Below are 12,097 nucleotides of genomic sequence, written 5' to 3' on the forward strand. Positions count from 1 at the left end.
ACCCATTAACCTATTGAGTCCACATATGTATGAGTAGCTCTCTATGTGGCTAAAAGAAGCTGATTGCCTATCTGAAAGATGGCTGGAGAAGGTAAGATCACAGTTACTCAGTCATTTTGACAATAAAGTGTCCATGAACTTGGCCAAGGGATCTCACAGATGCACACACGGGTCATTCTTTTTCAGTATCAAAAAGAAGAAAGCATGATATAGGAACATCTACTTAAACTATTAAATTGTGATGTGGGCTCTGAAATACTGATGTGTAGACTATTCTGGTCTTGTGACCACAGAGGCGATTAAAGTCAATTTGCTGCAATTGGAATTTACTACAGTTTCCCGGAGTGTACGGTTGCTGCAAAAAAAGATCTGCGTTACACCGACACCATAAGAGTACAGACAACACTAAAAGCAGGTCAATCAGGCGACCTGAACACTGCCTAATGGCGCAGCACCACCAAAGGATGAGAACACAAGCCTGGATTGACAAACAATGAATATGCAAATGTCATTAGTGTTTGAAGCAAGAGATCAAATGCAAGTGAAATCACCTTATGGAACAGGACTGCATCTAGGATGTGTTAGTTTAACCACTATCAGGAAGGCATATTTTCTTCTTGTTCAGGTGACAATGAATTTGGGTAGTACAACAAACAAATGGTGAACTTCGATATCAAGTGGAAACTCCCAACACAGCAAATAAAGTGCCATGGGAAGTGAACTTTTGTCTATGTTGAGTAATAACGCTAGATACTGAAGGTTGTTGAATTAATTTTGCCTATGTTGGTTTACCCCCAAGTAACCAGATGCCATATTCTTGAGGGCCAAGTTATCTGTAAGAATTGTGAGTCCAAAGTAAGATCTGAATAGGAGATCCTCCAAATGTATGCAATAAGAGAAAAAAAGGCAAACTGTCTGCGTCATACAGATTGCTTTATTAATTTCGCCTAAGAAAGAACCTCTGTACCCAAGATGATATTCATCATGACACTTTGATATAGCATGCATTTACTGACATCTTTATGATCAAGGTAAGGCCAAATATAAGCATTTAGCTCAGGCCTAGGCAGGAACTGAGCTTGAACGTTAAAGTTTCCCCCATCTTAAGGGACAGATAATAGAAAGATTAATAAGGAAGCATGTGATGTTACTTTAGTTACCATGTAAAAATGTGATGTAACATCAATTTGGTACATAGTAAAGAAAGACTTGGGTTCTGAGAAGAGTCCGAGGAAAGAACCAAAGACTAGCCTAATATTTCAGCCTGTCACCTTTTTTGTTTGTTTAACATCTGCTTATTAAATACAACTAGAAATAAGATACATGTCACAGCGTGAGAAGACAATGACGAAATGGCATCATAGGTTAGGTGACATAACCGGTCACCTTTTTTAAGGATGCATCTAAAGGAGTGATATTTGGGGACATCAGAACAAATTATAGACAACCACAGCCAAGCATGGTGTAGTGAAATCTCAATTGCCCTGATCTTGGAAATAGTTTACAGTGAGGAAACCCATTATAACTGATTATTTGCCTTCCTCCCCATCTTGCAAAAGAATAGTAAAGGTATCCCAGGTGATATATGCAAGTAAACTCAACAACTTTAAGAGATGATGGCACCACTTTACTAGAATTGGGAAGCACCATTGGACCTACATGACAATGAGAGATAACATATTTTGCAACACATACATTTGCACAGTTGGAAGTAAAGGTATTCTAATGTATGACACTCTATTAAGTGTCTGAAAGGCAAAAGACCTCAGATTAGATGCTCAGACAGGAATTTCGGTTTCTGACTTGGATAATGTTTTTTCCAACTTTATGACCAGTTGGTAAAGCAAAGGCAGACATTTCCTAATCTGGCAGAACTGCTGAAAAGTAGAATGGCCAAGTGTGAACAACAGATACAGCCAAAGATTTAGCAAGCCCTCTTTAGGACTGGATTGCAAGAAAGTAAGGCAATTGAAAGAGCACCATCGCCATATAGTAAGTCAGACACCGGTTGGACAGAGATAACTGGGCCTCTATTGTCTTTTAAGAACACAGTGAATCCAGCAGTTATAAACCCAAAATCTTTACAGACTATTTAGTACGCAGAGTACGTTTTTTTTTAAAATGACCACAAGGTGGTGAAATCTGTTGTGTTGTCACCCACTGAAAAAGAACTTTGGGTGCTCAAATACTAAGATGGACTGTAGCTGGAAGAGCCCAAGATACAGATTGCAGCCACATCCGCCAAAGGGAGAGCTGGGGTTACAGTAGCCACATTGCTCAGGACTTTAAGGAACTGGATCTGAAAGGCAGCATGTTACTGAACTGTCACAGAACATAACATTTCCAGCACCTTTATGGTCAAGATCCTTTCTGTTAAGGTCTAAAACACATGAAATCTAGAGAACTGGCTGTAGGGATTTTGAAAAGGTGAACACTAACATCAATTAGTCTGTTATAACTTTGATCAGATGTTTGAACATCTTCTACTTTGTGACTATGGAGGAAGGTTAACAGTGATTTTTCTTTCCTTGTGTCTGCAAAAGGTCACACCAACAGTAAATAAAGTAACATCACTTTCATCTATCTTGCTTGAGGGCAATCAACTCATTATATCACTTGCATTTGTTGGTGGCCATGTAGTGTGGACAGAGCCCAGGCTGGTGTCTTGGGCCATACTGAATAATGGATAGGGGTTGGTATTCATTAGAAACTCAAATTCCACATGTTAATAATCCTAGCATTAGCTTGAATTCAAAGCAGAAGCTAACACAAACAACTATTCCTAGAAAGGAACGTCTATCTTTCAGCAATATATAGAACTGCAAATGAAAGGTGACATGAACTATAAATGTGACTTTACACTTTAAGTGGCGTGTTATTCAATGCAACACAGCCTGCAGTAATGGAAAACTATGGTGTTACATCTGACCAGCGGAATTCTAGCCATTTTACTTCATAATGTTCATCACCATCATGGGATACCCTTTGATGCAGTCTTAATTTAGACACAGACAATTACTATGACACATAACCAAGTGTACCATTTATGGTTCCACATTCACAGTACATAAGAAAATACACATGGAAGGAAAAGTAAGAGGTTAAATTAACAAGGGTTTATTCACAGGAATACATGTAACTATAGAAAGAAACATAATAGCTAAACCAATGAAAATAAAGGGATCAAAACCAACTTCTGCTTTTAACCTGCACCACTGTGTACCTATCCAGGGCACTGTGGGCCACCAACATGCACCAGTACAGTGCAGGTACCCTGCTTCACATCCGCTAAACTTAAATTCTCTTTATGATCATGCTTCGAACAAAGTATAGCAGATAGTTTGTTGGGTGGGAGTAAACACTGTAATATAAAACAACTATGTTTTCATGTTCTACATTTGTCCTTTTGTGCCATCTAACATTTAAGTAGCCTTGTAACTGATTTAATTTTAAACATGTTAATCTTTAAGGTTCTTATATAACATACTAGCATATTAACCATGCAGAAAGCACATCACATTGATAGCACTGGCAGGATTTTGCACAGGTATATCAGCTTTCCACATTGTGCGGGTTACTCATAATACAATGACAGTCATATTTCTATTAGATCCTAATGTGATTTTTAAAGGCCTAGCTGAAGTCTACAGTATTTTATATTTCTATCTTTAGCATAAAATCCACAGAACCTAAGAGGGTTTATTGTGAATGCAAGGCTATAATCGGTAATCTGCAATACAAATCTGGCACAACGTGGGTAAATAAATACCAGTCAGGCCTGGTACAATGCAAGCATGTCACTTAAAATAAACTGAGTTACTTCCAACCTATATGAGCCATAATGCATGTTTTGAAAACAATGCCCTGGCAAAAAATTAAAATACTACCACTAAATCACCTCCATTTGTTAATGTTTTAATGTAAAACTATAATGTATTCACTCTTTAACTGATTATGCCCCCCAAAAAAGATGGCAACTTGCTTAATGCTTCCATTTATGGCAGGTGAGCTCTACATTTTTGGGTGAAATGCTTTGAACTGCAGGTGCCTGCTGCTTCTATGGACAGCAGGCTGCATTTTAAAATGCCTTGACTTCATCTGTGTAGTTCTTTATTAACATGCAAATAATCAGACATCCCATCAGTGGGATAAAAGTAGAACCCTCACATAAAAATAAATTCCTTTTGCTGTTTTGTAACCCCCATTCTTAAGATTTCCTTTTTTTGTGCACTAAAGAATTTTTCCTGGCTTACATACAAGTCCTTGTTTGGTAAGTTTCACTGTAATATTCCAGAATGTGCTGCTTGGTGAATAAGATTTGCTCTTTTGCTTCTTCACATCCAGTGCAGAGTTGTAAAGGAGACATTTTCTACCCACAAAGGCTCCAGATGTTAAAACGCTTCCCAAAATCGACTTAATACAGTGACGGCAACACCTCCCACCCGGCCCTCCCGCCCCTCCCAGTAGGGTAGGGTTTGTACTGTATTCCCTACTGGTTTACCCTTCCCCCCAAGTAAAGGGTAACATTTGTCCTTGGGTGCAGAGGCTCCCTCATTGTCTCCCAGACTGAAGGACCTGTTGAGAAACAAAAACATAGCATAATCAAAATTTTGCTTTCTGGAAAAAGCGGATTCAAAGTAAAGTCTTTTGAAACATACAAGTCATACATGAATAAATAAAAGAACTAATCACTTACCTTTAATAAAGCTCTTTCTGGTAGAGATTAACTGTAATTTCCTAACCTTTTCAATATTACTCAGGCATCAGACTGAATCCTGAACTTTTTCAGAGGTGCCTCAGAGTGCCGGTAGGTGGCACAGTTCGGCTCTGCACTGCCACTGTTCTGCTCTGGAAATGACATGTGGAGTCTATATCGGCACCATTCCTGGGCACCAACATCAGTTGCTTTCAAGGCGGTCTGTGCCCCCAGGTGCAGAGCCCCAATAGCAAATTGATTGTGATCAGAGCGCAGATTCTTAGACTTGGGATCCTATTGTTAGATAGTGTCCAAATCATAAAATGGGGAGGGTTGGGGGGGGAAGTGGGGTGGTGAGGAATCTGCAATAAGAGTGTGAATGGACTAAAATCAAATTCCTGTAGGACCGATCAGGCGAAATGCCTCTCTTGACAAAATTAGCTAGCCAAACAGTAATGCCTTGTGAATGTATGGAGTGACACCCACGTAGATGATTGGCTGATGCCCAGCACAGAACTCTGCATGTCAATTAAGTGGTAGCAGCTTTAGACCTGGTGGAATGAGCCTGTAGTACTTCTAGAAGCTGCTTCTTGGCCGATGTGTAGTAAATATTAATGCAGGCCAGATCCAGTGGGAGATAGTCCTTTTCTGCATGACCTAGCCTTTTTTCGCTCCAGTGAACCCCACAAACAGCTGATCGTCCACCCAGTGCTCTCTGGTACGATTGATGTAAAAGCTCAGTGCTTTTTTGGGGTCCAAACGATGGAGTCTTTCCTCCTCCTAAGAGTGGCAAGGAGGAGCACAGAACACCAGTAGAATGTTAGTTTGACTGTCGTGGAACAGCATCACAACTTTAGAAAGGTCCATAAAACCAGTTTGTCTGGAAAGTTCGTGGTGTAAGGTGGGGTGACACACAGCTTGAAGCCCACTTACCCGCCCCACTCATGTTCTGGTGAAAAGCAACACTGTCTTGAGTGTGAGAAGCCACAAGGGACAGCTGTGAATTGGCTCAAGGGCGTACACATCAAATATTTGACCAAGTTGAGGTCTCACTGTGGCATGAGAAAGGTAGAGTGTGGAAACAAATGATGTAAACCTTTAAAAAAAATAAAAACAGCAAAACAATAGGTGATTTGAATAGCGAGGGTTTGTCTGACAACCGTAAAAAGATTGTATCCTTTAACGGTACCCAGAGCAAAACCTTGCTGGGCTTTGCTCCCCAGAGCAAATACATGCTGGGCTTTGCTATGACAACAAAACGTCAGATACCTTTGCCTGAAGAGGGCCTATCTGCCACATGCCAAACCAAGCCACAAATTTGTCACACATAAAGAAGAATACAGTTTTTGTCAAGGGACTCCTGGCTGTCAAGGTAACATCAACCACCTTCGGAAGAAGATCACAGGTGTCCAGCTGATGCTGCTCCGTCTCCAAGCATGAAGGCGGGGATTGCGAAGGCCCCAGTGCAGAACCCTGACCCATTGCTGCAACAGCAGATGATCCAAGAGGGGTAGCCTGATCGAACGACAGATGCTCATTCCAAAGAGCTCTGGATACCATACTCTGTGCCCAATCCTGAGCTACTAGGATGACTTGGCCTGGTTAGTTCTGATCTAATTCCAAATTCAACGCAGATGAAGCATTGATGGGAAGGCATACAGGAGTCCTTAGTTCCAACATAGGTGGAATGTGTCTCCTAGTGAGAGACGCCTTGGAAACTCCAATGTACTGAACTATTGACATTGGGAATTGTCAGTGGTGGCAAATCGATAGCCCACAGTTTTTTACCATTCACAGAAGAGTGAAACTGTACTAGATGCAACTACAATTCGAGATCTGGTAGGTGTTAATGACTGAGATGCTCCTGCAAGGTGGTTCACCACCAGCGAATTTCCTTGATTATACAGTCAGTTCCAGAGGTACAGGACCTCCTGGCACAGAGTTTGTGTCCCCATCCCACCCAGTTTGTTGCAGAAGTACATGATCCTGGTGTTGTCTGTAAGCACCTGTATCACCCTCCCCTTGATTGATGGAAGAAAGGCTTATAACACGAAGCAGATGGCCCTCAGCTCCAGAAGTTTGATATGGACCCGAGAGTCCGCCAGAGACCAGGGAGGCCTCTGAGCTCCACCTCTCCTAGGTGACTGCCCCATTCCAGAAGGGATGTAGTGGTCACCACTACCGCTGACAAATTGTGATCCGTAGTTACCACTGCAGATCTTTTCCCACCTCCTCTGATATCTGGACATGGTCGGAGAAGTCTCCTTGACGTTAGGCCCACTGATACATCAGATCCCACTGCAGAGTCTACAAATGTCACCTGGGGTGCTTGACAAGCAGGATACAGGGGACCATCAATACCAGCCGCCTTAGAAACAACCTCACTGAAATCCAGGACCGAGGCTAAAAGATGAGGATCATAATCTGAATGTCCTGGACTCTCCTTTCCATGGAAAAGAGAGAAAACAGTTCAAGCTTTTTCTAAATGTGCATTTTCGGGAGACAAAGTATTTAACACTAATAATATTTGATGAATATATTCATGACTGCTGAATTAATAATGCTGCACTTGAAAGGATTTTATTTAGAGGTTTACAAGCGTGTTTATTAACGTAATTTAGTTATGCCACATTTTTGTAGAAGACACTATTTCATTAAAATGAATGCTGTATTTGGTGTTCTGTTTATTTTGCTCCTGCTCATTACCCCTCCCAATCAATGTCCGTCTGCGTCTCTTCTCTCCCCAGTCTTCGCAGAGCACAGGACACTGTTATGTAAGTGGTTACTTTGCTTAGCGAGAGTGTATTGTGAATAAAACTTTCTTCATGTACCCAAAGTATCATTCTGAAGGAAATTTTCTTTGGAAATTCTGATGAAGGCTTGTGAGATCACTGGTGTACGAGCCTTTGTTTGAAAAGTTTTCATATTGTGCTGTACATACCTTGACTGTGTTGTTGTTGTTGTTGTGAAAGAAAACTGGTTAGTGTTATAAACATTTGTGTGATGATCATCATTCTGATTTGTCCAATGTCTTATCGCTAGTCATGACATGCTGTACTTGCAGGTTTTTTTCCTAATTACCGATGAATAAAATGTGTATAAAAATTCCTTAGTTAGGGGGTAAGGCAGAGACTTTTTGTTTTCCTTATTGGACTTTGTCAATTTAGAGAGAGACGTTCCTTTTTCCTCTAGGGATGATGTCTGCTTCTGTGTACTCTGTAACTGAGCCTTCATATCATTCGAATTCTTAAGTGTTGCTGATTTTGTAATAAAACCCTTTAACTTTTCATTGGTCTAGAACTCCGTTATTAAGTGGACCAAGTCATTTATTAAATTACTCTGCTATTTTGTTAGGCCTGATGACAAATAGGGTGGTGACTTACATTAAAGGTGCTGAATTTTGGGATGATCAAAATATTGGGATGCAGTACAATATTGAAGTTCGACCCCCAGCATGGTTGCGTAACAGCACCTAATTTTTGTGGGCAACCCCTAGAATAGTCCCTAAACAATTTTCTTGAGATTTCCACATCTTTAATGCCCAGGCCTAAGGAGAAACATGTTTTTGGAACTCTGCCAATCGTTCAGTGTTGGAGGCTCACAAGAAGTGATTTGCTGAGCAGTACTGAAAGATCTGGAGTGTACATGTGAATAGGGTGAATTGATTTGTGAGTAGTGTATGTATTTGTGCTGTATGTTGGAGTATATGTTTGCGAAATGGATTTCTGTTTTTGTTGTGAGTTTTTTTTAATATGTGATGACGATTGTGGGTTCATTTTAATATTTTATTGGTTCCATAGGTTGGTTTGGTTATAGGATTCATCGAAATCCAAGATCGAGAGATACTGTTTTTTACTTGTCTGCAAGTGTGTGTAGCCTGAAGCGCCAGTGACACATTGATAAGGATTCTGAACTAACAAGTTTTCCTTTTCTAGATTATGTGCTTACTTTGGGTTGGTGATTCTTACTCGAGTGCACGGGAGCAGGCGCACTGACTAGGGTGAATTAACAATGGGCGAAAATCTGCCTAGTGTGAACTGAAATACTTTGTAAAATGGTTCTTTGGTTTTCCTTGTTTATTAATTTTTAAATGTTATTCTTGTTTCTGAAGTTTCATGTTTTGCGATTGAGTTGTTTTACTTGATTTACTGACTTTTCCTTCATCCCTTGGGTAAACAGACAAGGGTTTATTTGTATTTTTGAGTAAAAAGAGGTTTTGTGATTATTTCCCTGTTCAAGGATAAGTTGCGCTGTGATAGGTTAGTAAGCTGGGGAGTTAGGAAGCTAGATTTCTTGAGGCAAACCTGTATGCCATGAAGCTGATGCCTACAGCTACATTGTTTGACGCTCTTAATAAATGGGATGAATGGCAAAAGAGAAAAAGAAAGCAGCAAAGAAGGTGAAAAGCTAATTTAAGCATTGGCTTGAGAGTGAAGTGGATCAGCAGGAAAAGAGCTGGAGTGAGGCTAGGATTGAGTATGTAAAAACCTTCCCTGCTATAGTTAATAAGAATTATGACAAACACAAGAGGAATAAAAAAAAATTATTCTGATGGATAATCTTTTTGTAATGACCTTATGAATTCTAGGCCTCTTCCATAGACGGTAAAATCAGCAGAAAGTAGGTTAGCTCAGACCTGGATACATGTTCTGGAGGAGGTGGTGGTACGGTTATGCAGTGTTCTACTACTATTGTAGCAGTAGAGTGCACCAGGAGAGATAGTGATGGCTGCTGTGTCTAGTACAAGGGATTATATACAATCAGGAGTGCAGTTTCAGGCTGCTACACCTCTAAGAACGGTGGTGGTTGAAGAAGCTCCTAAGCAAATTAATATTTTTTTAATTTGAATTTGGTGAGGTGCTGCAGGGAAATATTGAATTAAATAGATTGCTAACTTACAATACTGATGAAATTAGATATTTGATTAATGAAGCAACCAGATTAGCAAAAGAAGGACACAAATTAGAAGAATTAGCTGACAAATTAGTCATTGACATCTGCAAGATAAAGAATGTAAAACGAAATTACAAAATGGAGTCGACACATGATGAAACTGAAGAGACCGGTTTAATTACATTGAGAGCCAATATTCAAGATTTAATTGAGAAAACCAGGGATTGGAATGATTTGAAGAAATATCAAGAAAGATATCAAATGAAAAGAGAAGGAAAGGAACTAAAAGGTAGGGCAAGAGGTGTTGCAAGTTATTTGGAAGTTTTGACAGGAGAGGTTTTGGTGTTTCCTTTGAGAAAAGTTCATGGAGGGAATTTTGTGCATGTGCCATGTGGACTTGTGCATGTGCCATGGACTCGAGCGGATTTGTTTGCATTTACTAATCATTTTCGCAAGTTGAGAGGATCCAGGAAAATGGTATGAAGAGATGCATCTATTGGCACACATTTCCCAGATGCTGTGGGCTAATCTAAATATGGTATTTGAGATTGTGGTCTCTAGTAATTTGTGGGTTGAGTGCAAGACTGTTGTTGGCAAACCCACACAAGAATCAGCAAGGATTACTCCTAGTGGTGCTCCTTCTGAAGAGGTATCTACTAAATACAATAATGTGATGAAGAATTTGAAAAATCGAGTTCTTGGAAAAGATTTAAATGTGAATAAAATCTTCAGGATGTCACACAAGTTTAAAAAGTTGGTGCATGCCTTTTATGAAAGGCTTATGCAGATTTTCACGAGAAAGTTGAGCCGTAGACCCTGAAAGGTATAGGGCTAGTGGACTTGTACCAGCTTTCCTGAATGGTTTAAGACCAGAGATTAGTAATCACATTCAGCAGAGTGAACTTTGTGGGCAGATAAAGTATTGATGACATTTTGAAATTGGTGAATTGTAGGAGTGACTATCTTGAACTGTAGCAGAAACATATTAAGGAAGAGTTGTTGATTGTGCAAACAAAACAACTGGAGAAAGAATCTACAAATCAGATGGGTTTGAATGCAAATATGAATTTTGTTCAGACTGGAGTGAATACCATAAACCAGATGTAGATGCAAAATAGAAGTAGAGATTATGATATTAATATGTGTTGAAATGATGAAAACTAATACAGCTTGTCAATTTTGTAGAAGGGTCTGACACTGGTTTCAAAGGAATATGGAACAAATTTCACAGATGCAGAGTAATAATGCGGTTCGGAATATGTAAAATACCGAACAAAAAGTGCAGAGTCAGAAATCATTTTGAATGACAATGCCTACAGCCCCAGTAATGCAGCAAAACATGAGGAACAATATTCCCTATAGTGTAGGGTTCCGGTGTAATTCATTGATTCTGAGTGACGAGTTGCCAGGGAGTAGCTTCACAATGATGGTGCCTGAGGGGGAGAAGGATTGCCTATTTGAAGCAGTCCTAGAGGTAGACCAAAGAGGCCAATATGTTGACAGAGAAGTCAATGGCCATTCCTTTTCATTTTGATGGATGCAGGTACTACCCATTTTACAGTAATTTCTGTGGGAGTCCAAAGCGGGCTTTGGGGAAGAGAAGTCCAAATTGTAGGGATCGATAATAAACAAATTATTAATCAGGCTACAGCAGATGTTCTAGTTATGGTCAGATGGAGAAGAAGCACCGATTTAATGTGTATGATTTGAGTCCTGTGAACTTGTTGGGAAGGGACTTGCTCTATCAAATGAATTAAGTGATTTATTGCACACCAGATGGTGTTGCGATAGATATACAAGATGAGGATTCTATGTTCAAAAGAAATTCTTCAGATTCAAGAGTTGTTATTCCCAGTTTTAAAATCTATTAGTGTTTCGATTTTTGAGTACAGTTCTAGGGTGGTGCAGAATTCCACAAGGGTAAATATGGAAATTGCTTCAAATGTTTGCAAAATCCTGAAGAAAATTATTGAGAGTTTGAAGTTGCCATTTAATTCAGTGGTAGTGCAATATATTAGTGACCTACTGGTCGCATCCAAGACAAAAGAGGACTACATACTTGATACAATTGCCTTGTTAAATCATCTAGGTGAAAATAAAAGTTTTTCCAACTAAAATGCAGTACTGTAGAAAGTCCCCTATCTTGGACATATTGAAAAAGGTATGACGATCTCAAAAGAATGCGTTTCTACAATTCTGAAATTGAATCAGCTGACCACCCAGGAGGAGGTTTGGATGTTTCTTTGTTGGGTACGGTCATCAATGGATACCAAACTTTTCCTTGCTTGGAAAGCCTTTAGTAAGGCTGACATTTAGCAGTGTTCAAGATCAGGTACCATTTGATAAATGCTTTGACACATTTAAGAAATTGAAAACGTTTGTGTCATGGGCCATCACTCTGGATGTCTGGTTACAATTTAACGTTTTTTTCTTGTCTGTCACAAGAGAAATGAATGTGCCCTTTTGTTTCTTACACAGAAATCTGGAGGTTTCATGCACCCAACAGCA

At 39.8% G+C, this 12,097-nt stretch overlaps 1 protein-coding gene across 1 annotated transcript in view; it reads right to left on the reverse strand.

Annotated features, from left to right (window-relative positions):
- Positions 1-3,094: 3,094 nt before the first annotated feature.
- TNPO1 (transportin 1) overlaps positions 3,095-12,097 on the reverse strand; it is a 1,554,860-nt gene continuing 1,545,857 nt past the window's right edge. Inside the window, exon 24 of the mRNA XM_085632345.1 lies at positions 3,095-4,575. The gene's annotated coding sequence lies outside the window, so the exon portion shown is untranslated. The remainder of the gene's footprint in view (positions 4,576-12,097) is intronic.

The sequence above is a fragment of the Triturus cristatus genome, chromosome 2_1, assembly GCF_964204655.1.
Source record: "Triturus cristatus chromosome 2_1, aTriCri1.1, whole genome shotgun sequence".
NCBI lineage: Eukaryota > Metazoa > Chordata > Amphibia > Caudata > Salamandridae > Triturus > Triturus cristatus.